This window comes from Lygodium microphyllum, chromosome 15, assembly GCF_053477565.2.
Source record: "Lygodium microphyllum isolate KBCC chromosome 15, Lygodium_microphyllum_v1.1.10, whole genome shotgun sequence".
Taxonomy (NCBI): Eukaryota; Viridiplantae; Streptophyta; class Polypodiopsida; order Schizaeales; family Lygodiaceae; genus Lygodium; species Lygodium microphyllum.
This window is the reverse complement of record NC_141149.1, coordinates 21,420,306-21,432,875: the sequence shown is the minus strand read 5'-3', so window position 1 is coordinate 21,432,875 and position 12,570 is coordinate 21,420,306. Positions and strand designations below refer to the sequence as shown.

Sequence of the window (12,570 nt, the reverse complement as noted above, 5' to 3'; positions counted from 1 at the left end):
GAGATCACTTGCTCCCATAAGAACTAGGCAATCATCCTAGCATCGTTTTTTCATGTGGCTCTTGCCTCTGTCCATTTTGTGAGGTAATCTGTGGCCACCACGATGTACTTGGCTTGTGAGTACTGCGTCGCAGGACTGATGGGTCCTATGAAGTCAATTCCCCATTTTTCGAAGGGTTGGCGAGAAATAATTGGGGTCAACTCCATTTGATCTTTACGAATTGGGACTTTTGTCCATTGGCACTCGTCACAATGCTTGACGAATCGCTTGGCGTCACGGAAAAGTGTGGGTCACCATAGTTGAGACTGCAGCACCTTTCGTGATGTCGTGTCTCCACTAAAGTGTCCTCCTGCAATGCCGCTGTGCGCCTCCGAGAGCACATCGTGCATCTCATGCTCACACACGCACCTACGTAGCAATCCGTCTTGCCCCAACCTATAGAGTTGGCCTGCAATCAGCTGATAGAGCTGGATTTTCAGGATCAAGCGCCCAAGTCGGGATTTTTCTATTGGTCGCTCAGGTAGTCCATGCTCGAGCACTTGGACTATGTCGTCCGCCCAATATGGCATTAGATCAGTCTTAAATAAATCTCTCTTGCTGGACAGGTGGAATAAGTGGGCGTCAGGTAACTCGTCAACGATGCCTTGTCCAGCGGCTTCTCCTGTGGATATGCGTGACATGTGATCAGCCATGTAATGTTGTTTTCCCTTTCGTACCACCATGGAGAAATCGAACTCTAGAAGTAGGAGGAGCCATCGAGCTATGCGCCTTGTAGCACATGGTTTGTTTACTAAATAGAGCAGTGCTTGATGGTCCACAAAAAAGATGAAGGGTGTGGCCAATAGATAATGCCGAAGTTTTTTCACAGTGAACACCATGGCTAATCCCTCCCTTTCTATTGTCGAGTAGTTCATCTCCGTCTCAGTGAGTTGTCTGCTAGCAAAGCTCACTGGATAATCTAAGTTGTGCTCACCAGGTTGGCACAACACTGCCCCCACCGCAAACTTAGAAGCATCGATGTGCACGTGGAAGGTAATGGTCCAATCTGGGGCTCGTAAAATTGGTGCTGTTGTTAGAGCCCTTTTCAATTTTTCATACGCTCATTGGCATGCCTCGATCCACTCGAAGACAATCAGCATCTTGTACAATGGTCTGGCGATCAGCGCATAGTTCAGTACAAACTGCCGATAGTATCCTGTATGGCCTAAGAAGCATTGAACTCCCTTGTAATTATTTGGGGGTGGAAGGTCAACAATAACCCTGACCTTCGAGAAGTCAGTGGCAATGCCGTTCTTTGACACCACGTGCCCTAAGATGCATCCGTGCTTTACCCAAAACTGACACTTCAAGGGGTTCAAGGAGAGACGCTATAAGCAGCACCGTTCAAAGACTGCGCGGAGTTTGTTTAAGTGTTCGATCCAGGTCAAATGGCCACACAGGTCGTCAACAAAGACCTCTAACTCCTTGCGAAGCATGTCCTTAAAGATGGTGCACATGAGGCATTGGAAAGTGGCAGGGGCATTGGTCAACCCGAAGGGCATGACTATGTATGCAAAGGCGCCCCACTCAGTGGCAAAGGCGGTCTTGTGCCTGTCCGCGTAGGATGCACTTGCACATGGTTGTACCCTGAGAAGCCGTCCAAAAAACTGTAGGCTTCCTTGCCTGCCACCCTCTCGAGCATGTGCTCGGTGTATGGCAATGGATAGTTGTCTCTCTTCGTAGCAGCGTTCACCTTCTTGTAATTAACGAACACTCGAATTTTTCCTTTCTTCTTCATCACAATGACTATGGGTGATACCCAGTCTATGTGCTCAATTTCGTAAATGAATCCAGTTCTCATTAGCTTGTCAATTTCCTCTTTGACAGCATAAACGTGTTTTGGATTCATAGGGTACGGTCGTTGCTTGACCGGCGTTGCGTCCGACTTCATGGTTATGTTGTGAGTCACAACACTCGGATCTACCCCCTGTAGCTCCTCTAAGGACTAGGCAAGCACGTCTATATACTCTCGCAAGAGAGCGACAAGACTAGTTTCTTCTTCACCAATCAGGTCATCGGCAATGAACACTGGTCGGGGTACTTCCCCTTCCTGGGCTAAATCTACCTCCTTGACTTTGACTGGTCCCTCGATTGGTTCGCTCGTCTGCCCTTGACGTTTGGCACCTAACAAAACTACTACCCTATCCCCTTTTTTGAATTTTTTGAAGCGTTTAGGGAGGTCCTGCGGCTTTCGTTGTTCTTCTGATCGTGTATCCCTAGGTTGCTTTGCCTTTTCTTGCGTTACCCGTCTGCGCCTTAGGTGGATGGGTAGGTCCCCCTTGGTACGTCTGGTCGTGGGCGGCCTAGGGATCTCTGGATCACTATCCGAACTAACTTTTGATTCAGAGTCAAATCCTCCATCTTCGCTGGAAGAGGTGGTCTCCCCTGGTGGCCGCAGTTCAGATGGCGATTCGGTCCTAAGTATTGATGTTGTTCCTGGCTGGGCTAGGCCTGCTTGCTCAAGGTTTATGGCTTCTATGCATTCCAACCAAGCGCGATCACATTCCATGCGCATGACTCCTCACTCTACTCTAAGGGCCTGCCTTTTCTGCGGCATCTACTCGTATCTGCTCAATTTCTCGCCCTTCTGTGTCGTATTCTATGGTATCCACTTCACCCTCACTCCCATCACTGAAGGATTGACAGTCTTAGTATTCGTCGCTAGAATCCTTGTCATCCAACTGCTCGTCGTCTCCTAGGGTTTGGTATATCTCATGCCGTTGTTCAAGAACTAGGGCCCAGTTATACATGAGGTTTAAGTTGTGCACCCTAGTCCATTGCCACTTGGATTCCTCTAAGAGATCCTGGAGTGGTTTGAAATGTGCAGCTGGATTGCCCGCTAGCTAGTCCATTAGGTGTTCCAGTATCCCCTGGAGTTCCCTTTTGTTGGATGGCACTTGGAAGGTGACAGGCTCAGGCTTTCCCCAGTGGCTCCCTGCCATCATGCAAACTGGTACAGAGAGTGCTTCATTAGACTTGCCGATTGTTTTGATGGCCTGCTCATATGCCTCATGATCTGAGAATGGTAGGTCGATTGTAGCAAGAATGTGCATCCAATCCCGCTCATCCTCTAGGCATGGGACATACTTGGACAAGGACCCATAGGGCTTCTTGACCTAAGTGTTCCCCTTGAGCATAGCAGAGATGGCGTCTAGGTCGACTGGTGAGGTCTTCCAAGTGTCCATCTCTATTCTTACGGCGTCCGTTCTATTGCCAAGGAAGATCAAGCCGCTATCCTAATCTTCGATGACTCTAGCGTTGCACATCCAGGGTCGGCCTAATAAGACATCGTAGTCCACTCCCTTCATGACTATAAAGTCGACAGAGAACTGGACACATGCGATCTTCACTAGCCAATTCTTCAGTACCCCGAATGGCTTCACTCTCATACCGTTTGCTAGCGTGACATTAAACCTAGCAGCTTCGACAGGCGGGTTTCCCCAAGTCTAAAGCACTGCGTGGCTAAGCACACTAAGCCCAGCTCCCATGTCTACGATTCCCTTTCTTGTTGTGTCACCCAGGGCTAGGACCACAAGACCGCGTGCATCTCAGAGTCTTCCCAAAAGGCGTTGACGTGCAAGGATTTAGGCACGGAGTGCAGCGTCAAACTTGGCAATTGCGTTTCTGCATCCTGATCTTGAGGGTCTGCCGTGACCTACTCTTGTGATCATTCGACCCACTGCTTAAGATCTTGCCATAGGGTAGAATGCTACTTAAGCATATCTCCCAGGCTAAGTGTTACAAGGGTGGTCACTAGCGTGGTCAGGAGATCGTTAAATACTCATCCTTCCCCTAACCCAGATTATCCGGGCCAATGGCCGCGGCTGATCTACGGCTCTATCGTGTCTAGGCTTGGTCTTAGCGGCACTGCTTGTGGTGCGGTTTCTTCTGTCGACTTAGGTTGAGGCAGTGACATCGGCGTGCTTACGCTGGAGAGGTCATCAATCTCATCCTCTATGATGGGCTCAGCGTCTTTGAGATGCTCTTGAGCCTCCTTCATCCATTCCTTCACCTTTTCTATGGCCTCTAATTATCGCTTCGGATGCGGGTATTCCCCTACCTTAGCACTTCCCTTTTCGGTCGTCTTAGGGGCTGAAGTCTCTGCCTCTGCACCTGAAACCTTCTTTCCCGCAGGCAGAGTCGTAGCACTCTCGGTTTTTAGTGCAACTTTAGCTTCCGATCTCTTCTTTTTCCACCTACGGCTTTTCTTCCCTAGGGAGGTTGCGTCAAGATTGTTGGGTCCTGGCTAGCAGAGAGATGCCGGCCTGCTTCGTTTGGGCTTGGGTCATGACCACAATGGAATAGGTGTGGCCTCCCCATCGGGGTTTTCGACACCAAACAGCCCCAATGGGACAGATGGCAAGTTGGCTGAGCTAGAGAACGGCTTTCACTTTGGGAAATCCATTAAAAGATGGGTAATTCTGCACTCTGCGTACCTTTGGTCAGCCTTGTCTCTGTTTTGCTGCTCTCTTTCAGGGCAGCGTGATGAGACATGGCCCGGGTGACCACAAGTCCAACAAGTGACTGGATCCTGCGGCTGCCCTCCTAAGCCTCTACCTCGTCCTCGTCCTAAGGCCATCACCGACACGAGTCGATAATCCATGAGGACCGTGTTGCCCTCGTCGTCGTGCGAAACATAAGGGTATATGTAGGTCTCTTCATCATTCGGCTCCTCCACGTAGTGTACTGGAGTGTCGCTCGGTGGGTGGGTCACGTAAGGACCAGGCGGTCTAGGAATGCATGTAGGATTTATGTCCATTCTAAGGACGATTGGTTTCATATTGTTAGGCGCGGGAAGAGCCAATGGGACTCCCCTTCCGAAGAATGGCTCCGGCCTGTTCGCTAGGTAAGGCTGGCCGTAGGATTGCGAGTGTGGAAGTCTTCTTGGTAATCTACAATGCGCGACATCATGACCGAACCTACCGCAGTTAGCACAAGGTCTTGACCTAAGGTCTTGACACTCAGCCGGCAAGTGGTTTCCACCACAGTACATGCATTGGATGTGCAGGCGCGTTGGTCGTCTCAACATGTCTTGTAACTTGGCTAATTCCATTTTGACCTCAGCCAACTATCTCGGTGGCCTTCCCCTTATCTTGGGATGATGGGATTGACCACTCGCTAGAGGCTAACGTTCTCTCTGAACTTCGCGAGTTGGTCTCCTCTAGATTTGAGCTCTTGGAGCTTCGCTCTTTCAGCTGATCATCGACTCTGATGGCTTCCTCAAACACTCTAGCCACCGCGTCCCGCTACAAGCTTGAATTGCCTGCCAAAGCCTTATACAACTCGTCTCGAATTCCGCTGATGAATATAGTCGAAACTGCTCTGTCAGTTGGTCACTCGCCTAGAGGGATTCTCTTAAAGAGACTCCTCACATGGGTCACGTAGTCACGGATGTCCTCCTTCTCTTTCTACTTGACGTTCATCAAGCATACTAGCAGGTTATCAGAGTATCCGGACTCAGTGAATCTCTTGACGAAGAGATCCTTGAGGTCATTGAAGTTGGCTCGCTCTGCAGTATCTAGGCTCGTATACCACGTCCTACCCTTGTCGCCTAGGCAAAGCCCGAATGCTTGCAAGCGTTGAGTTTGGTCGTTGAGGCCATTGGCTTCGCAGACTTGCTTAAACTGCTCAACAAAGTTGTATGGGTCGTCATGAGGTTGGTACTTATCGAGTTGCTTGGCAACAATTGATATATTGGCCTAGCTTTTTGAGCCTTGGTTTGCTCCTAATCCTGCGAGCAGTGATGTCGCTAGTGCGGTGGCACTATACTCTACTGCTGTATTGTCGAGCAGCCGTTTCATGAGAAGCTCGCTCAACGTGAAGTCTTCCTCTAGTGCTCTCTCATGGTCCGTTCGGTTTCGGCCAGCCAAGTTCAGCACTCGCTGGACCTCATGCAGCTCCATGCTTTGCCTTTGGCTCCTAGCTTGCTGATCCCTATTGTACTCGGCTATGCCCTGCAATGCCTTGCGGGCTAGCCTTCTCTCCTCCTCTAGATCTACAATGATTGCGTCTGTTGTCCTGCCGCGGTGCTCATACCAGGCGTGCGCGTCGTAACTGCTCACCAGCTGCTGCTGAATAGCATCTGGGAATACGTTCAAATCGAGGTCCTCGTGAGACCGATGGTCTGAGCTCTCTTCCGTCATGGTTGAGTTCTCGCGCTCCACTACGTTGTCGATCAGGTTGAATGGACTTGACAGATCCTCGTTGTTGGCGCTCCCTACTTGGTCCTATTCTGCGCTTTGATGGTTTATCTATACCTTGGGTCCTCTCTTATTGGTGGGTTCCTTGAGTAGTTTATCTGAGTGAGTTCCTTTGGTTATTGAATACAACCCTCAATTTATGGTTACTCGATGTGTGTGTCGTTTCTCGTGCACTTGTGCCCAATCAGGCTTTCAGCTTTCTTAAGTGTACTTCAAGTGCGGAGATTCAATGTGAGTGTAGCAAGCAATTCCTCAGCGTCTTACACACTCTCGCTTGTTTCGGCCTGATAGGCTTGTAGGTCCATTTTCTGGCCGTTTTGTCAAGGTTTAGGGTTTCCTCGTATGTTGCCCTGTTCGTTTCTGGTCGATCAGGTTTTACGGCTCAGCGGCTCGCGTCTAAGTCCTTGGGTCTCGCAACTGTCCGCTTCTAGCCGCTAAGTGGCTGCGCACTACAATTTCTCTTATCACGTGCGCCATAATCAAATTTTGAGCGCCTGAAGGGTTTCGACAGTTTGCGCTGCTACGTATTTGCCAGGTCAGGTCAAATTTCTGAAAAATTTGACAAAAAGTTACACTCGGACCAACTGGCTCGAATTGCAGGATCCGAGTAGGTCACTCGGATGGGCCGAGGCACACGGTCTAGGGCCGAATTTCCGGGTTTGACTCGGACGATTTTGATTCGGATGGGCCGAATGGCGAATTCGGACAAGGTGATTCGAACGGGCCGAAGGCCGAGGGTCGAATTTGGAATGTGGCCGAGGGCCGAATTTGAGACTCGGACCAATTTTGCCACGTGGCAAAAAGCTTTGACTCGGACAACCGAGTGGGTTGACTCGGACAATTGCCTCAGATGGGTCTGAGGGCCGGTCTGAGGGCCGACTAGGGTTTGGCCGAGTGGGCCGAGTGGGCCGAGTGACAAGGGCTGAGGGCCGATTCTGAGACTCGGCCTAGGAGAGGCCACTCGGACGGGCCGAATGCAGCGCGCTTAACCCGCGCGAACGTGATTTCGATCGTTTCACTAAATGTAGACTGGCGCCATGGTCATGCACTTCCAAATCCTATCTAGGGAAGTAGAGGAAGAGATTCGTATACCTGAACGGGCCGGTAAGTGCGTCGGTGATGCGATCGAATCGATACGGGCTAGAGCTCTCTCTCTCTCTCTCTCTCTCTCTCTCTCTCTCTCTCTCTCTCTCTCTCTCTCTCTCTCTCTCTCTCTCTCTCTCTCTAGATTGATTCGCAGCAAGGCCTCAGTCCCACATGGCATTGTGCGAGCAGAGCTTGCCACACCGCCCATGCTAGTCGAGGCATTATTTCAGACAGTCTGCTTCCTACACAGATTTCAGGATATGGACAGAGATCGCATTGCATACAGAGCATATATGGCATCTCAGGAGATGGCTCGAGCGGGGAATACCACATCATGGTATGCACAGACTAGAGCTTGGTTTGACAGGGTTGGACATTGATAGACTCCCACCTCTTCTATATGATACTCAGGCTCCCACTTACACCCTCTCTCTCTCTGAGAGGAACAGAGTCATTAGACAGGAGATATGGCATATTTATATACAGAGGACATGGGTCAGCCCTGCACAGCCACTGCCATTGAAGATGGCACATTATTATACACAGTTCTTGAGCATATCAGAGCAGGGATTCATAGAGATTCCGAGATATACGCAGATCTATATGCCACATCGATTGAGAGTTCTTATTGGACAGCTCAGGGTATCATCACATCAGCTTATGATTGAGAGTGGCAGAGCTAGTGGCATCCCACGGGAGGAGAGGATATGCCCCCTTTGCAGATCAAAGGTGGAGAGTGACGAGCATTTTGTTCTCAAATGCCTGGCATACTCAGAGTTGAGATCTAGATACACATTGAGCAGCTCACTTCAGGGATATATGACTGATATGGATCAAAGATCATTTGGCCATTTTCTGGGAGAGGCATAGCACATCAGAGAGCAGAGCACATAGCGGGTCCCAGTCAGAGAGGGGCCCACCCAGATGACTATTACACAGTTCTTTTAGACAGACAGAGTGAGAGCTACTGTACCAGCCTCCAGCCAGACCTCCGGGCTCACACTACAGCAGGCTGAGGACCAGCGTACCCGACGCCGCACAAGGATCCGTGGGTTTTGGATCCCACAGCCACACCGACAGGAGATCCTGAGGATTCTTGATCTACATCAACAGCAGACTGAGATCCGACGACACTTAACACATTGGATCTCAGATCTCTAGTTTGCTCTTTCTCCACCGTCGATGTACCACATCTTGCATCCAGGAGGGATCACCTGCTATTAGCGACTTCGACAACTGCTACTACATCCCAGGATAGTATATTTCCCTGCATCTGTTACATATACACATCGCACCACTTTATCACAGCCGACAGTTGGTCCCCTATCACAGCCGACATTTGTTCCCCTTTTGTAGCCATTATCTGGAGTACCAGAGCTACATACGCACATACACATACACGACACTTATCACACTCACAGCACCGTATTTTCAGTTTCCAGTTTTTAGCTTTTCATTCAGCGCTTTTATTTTGGATAGCTGGACCTCATCAGTTGTATCACAGTTTGTCTCATAGGCCAGTTTTGGTCTTTAGACGTTAATATAACTCTCTCTCTCTCTCTCTCTCTCTCTCTCTCTCTCTCTCTCTCTCTCTCTCTCTCTCTCTCTCTCTCTCTCTCTCTCTCTCTCTCTCTCTCTCTCTCTCTCTCTCTCTTGCACCACTTTATCACAGCCGACAGTTGTTCCCCTATCACAGCCGACATTTATTCCCCTTTTGTAGCCATTATCTGGAGTACCAGAGCTACATATGCACATACACATACACGAGACTTATCACACTCACAGCACCATATTTTCAGTTTCCAGTTTTTAGCTTTTCATTCAGCACTTTTATTTTGGATAGCTGGACCTCATCAATTGTATCACAGTTTGTCTCATAGGCCAGTTTTGGTCTTTAGAAGACATTAATATAACTCTCTCTCTCTCTCTCTCTCTCTCTCTCTCTCTCTCTCTCTCTCTCTCTCTCTCTCTCTCTCTCTCTCTCTCTCTCTCTCTCTCTCTCTCTCTCTCTCTCTCTCTCTCTCTCTCTCTCTCTCTCTCTCTCACTGAAATGGCACAAATGAGCTCTCCCTTGGCCTCCTGGCTCTTATATGCCTTCCCAAATGTGGCGTTGATGCCCCCAATCACTCACTTGCCGATCTTAAGCATCACTAGCGAGCATTTTACCCATTTTGCACGATTTTTGCCCTGTTTTGCCTTGTTTTGAAACAGTAAACCCTACCCTTTTCCGGTTCGATTTCCTAACTCTAACCTACGCTAAATGCAACAAAGATCGAAGGCAAAAAACTGAAATAGATTCTCCATGCTTTCCAATCATCAAACAACCAAAATATCCTAAAATACTTACTTGTTTTGAAGATTAAAAACACCCAAACTTCCTATATATCTCAAGCTCCGTTTCGGGGATGAATCCCCTACTTCGATGCTCGATATGAGGCGCGCAAGTACTCAAGCTTGAATCCATTGGTCCCGGTAAAACGGAACCAAAATGTGGGAGCTTTCGCTCAACCACCAAGACCCATGGACCGCTTATTGTTTCAAGCGTTCCAAGCGAGCTCTAATGGCTATCTCTCACCTAGCCGACGCGCCATCGATCCTACAAATGTAGTAATCTTACCTTGATGCTTGATCGAGTACCCTCCTCTCTCTTATACTCCGATAGCTCCACGATTCTTGATGCTAGCTCAAGCATCCTCAAGCCTCCTCCATCTCCAAGCTCCATCCTCCATAGCCTCGCGCGCAAGAGAAGAGAAGAGAAGAGAAGAGAAGAAGAGAAGAGGAGATGGAAGAGCTTTACCCTCTTGATCCCTCACTCCCACACACACGCACTCCCACACACACTCACTCCCTCACACTCTCACACTCCCTCTCTCAAGAGCACACACAAGCAAGAAGGAGAGAAGAAGAGAAAAAGAAGAAGACTCTTTTTGCCACACACCCAAGAATGAGCTTCTCATTCACTTTTCAACTTTATATACAAAACCCTAAATCCCTTTTGGGCAGTCATCCCCTTTTTCCCTTTTTTACATGGCCGGCCGTAGCCTAGGCTCTTTTTCCCATTTTCTACCATTCTAATTTATCATATTCCCAACTAACGCGTACACTTTGTACAAGAACGAGCATGGCGCTCTTTTACAAGGATTCAGGAGCGCTTCCATATTTAATGGTGCGCCTTTTACTCTTTTGTTGTCTCGGGGCGACACTGAGACTTTCTAAGGGTCGTGCCCGAACATTTAAATTTTTCAGGGTCTGGTTACCAGTCAAGGCGTCTTTTTGTGCTTTTATCCTGCGTCTTTTTTGCTATTTCCCTTTTTCCATTTTTCGCTCCTCTATGCTGCGAGAAACACGGTAACATTGCAAGAAACACGGTAACTGTGTGTGTGTGTGTGTGTGTGTGTGTGTGTGTGTGTGTGTGTGTGTGTGTGTGTGTGTGTGTGTGTGTGTGTGTGTGTGTGTGTGTGTGTGTGTGTGTGTGTGTGTGTGTGTGTGTGTGTGTGTGTGTAGTGAGTGTGAGTGACAAGGAAGCATGTACAAAATAAAGTTGAATAACACTATATGCAAGAAGTACATCCAAAATATCCAATATTGTATTGAGTATTGTACTCAAAGGCAGCATTGCATTATATTGAGTATTATCACACTCTTATCGTATTATGAATGGATCTGTCCGTTTGGGTAATGACCTACTGGCACTAGAGATAGTTGGTATTAGTGATTTCCAGCTTTATTTTGGTTCAAGGAGCATGTTCATTCTTCATGATGTACACCATGTACCAACTCTCACGAAGAGCCTTATCTTTGCTTGCCCCTTAGATGAGGTTGGTTATATTGTCGCTTTTAGTGATTCCTCATGGAAGATTACCCGTGGAAATATTGGTATTACACATGGTACTAAGTCTAGTATCCTCTATCCCTTGCTTGTATCTAGGTCAATTGGCCATGTTTTGGCTGTGGCTACAACTTCACATATATCTCTTTGGCATAATTACCTTAGACGCGTCTTTAAAATGAATGAAATGCCTACTAATTTGTAGTATCATCCGCTCCTAGACTATAAGTGTTTTGAGTCGTGTAATCATTGTTTATATGGTAAGCAGACACATAGTGCGCATAAGAAGTCTGATATGAAGTACATAGGTGAGCCTCTAGCTCTTGTTCATTCGGATATATGTGATCCCATGCCTTGTCAGTTCTTAAGTAGTGCAAAGTACTTTATCACCTTCATTGATGATTACTCACAGATGGTCTGGGCTTACTTTATCAAGCAAAAATCAGATGTCTTGTCTACCTTTTAACGTTGGCTTGCTCTTATTAAGAACCAATCTAGGTATAAGCTCAAATGCATGAGGTCAAATAATGGGGGTGAGTATGTCTCGAAAGCTTTTGAGCAGTTTTGCAATGAGCGGTGTATTAAGCGTTAGTTGATCGCCCCTTATACCCCTCTCCAAAATAATATTGTGGAATGCATGAACATGATAATTCATGAGAGTTTGCAATATGGTTAGCTAAGCCAGCTTACCACAACACTAATGAACTAAGATAGTCACTACTATAGTACAGTTGATTAATAGGTCCCTTTGCATCGCTCTTGATTGTTAGGTTACAGAGGAGGTATGAACTGAAAAACCTTCATCATATGCTCATTTGCGCATCTTTGGTTGTGAGGCATTCTACCATGTTTCCAAGAATAAGCACAATAAGCTAGATTCTAAGTCCGTGAAATGCATCTTTCTTAGTTATGGGGATGCAAGTGAGATGGAATATCACCTATGGGATCCATAGGCTCGCTGGGTTATCCGTAATCATGATGTTGTTTTCCATAAAAAAAAGATACATAAGCAACCTGAGCAGGTGATTGAAGTACATAGGGTAATCTTTTAAGAGGAGCCTCCTTCTATATAGGTGGCAAGATAACCTACAGCAGTTGATGCTCCAGCGCCCTAGGATCTACCTATTATGCAAGATCAACCCATTATGAGATGCTCTACTAGAGCTAAGTGCTTTATGCTTTCCATGGATTATGTTATGGTGACAAATACAAGTGAGTCTCTCTTTAATGAGCCCATGCACAGAGATGATAGTCACTCATGGCATAGGGCTATGCAATCGAAGCTTGACTCTTTACAAATAAACCATAAGTGGGATTTGGTTTCTTTGCCTAGTGGCAAAAAGACATTGCTATACAAGTGGGTATACAAGTTAAAAAATATTATTGGACAACCCAAGCTCACTTATAAAGCCAGAT

The 12,570-nt window shown here is 47.6% G+C and overlaps 1 pseudogene; it reads left to right on the top strand.

The window, feature by feature from the left end:
- LOC148024330 (uncharacterized) overlaps positions 1–8,486 on the top strand; it is a 101,302-nt pseudogene extending 92,816 nt beyond the window's left edge.
- Positions 8,487–12,570: the final 4,084 nt, after the last annotated feature.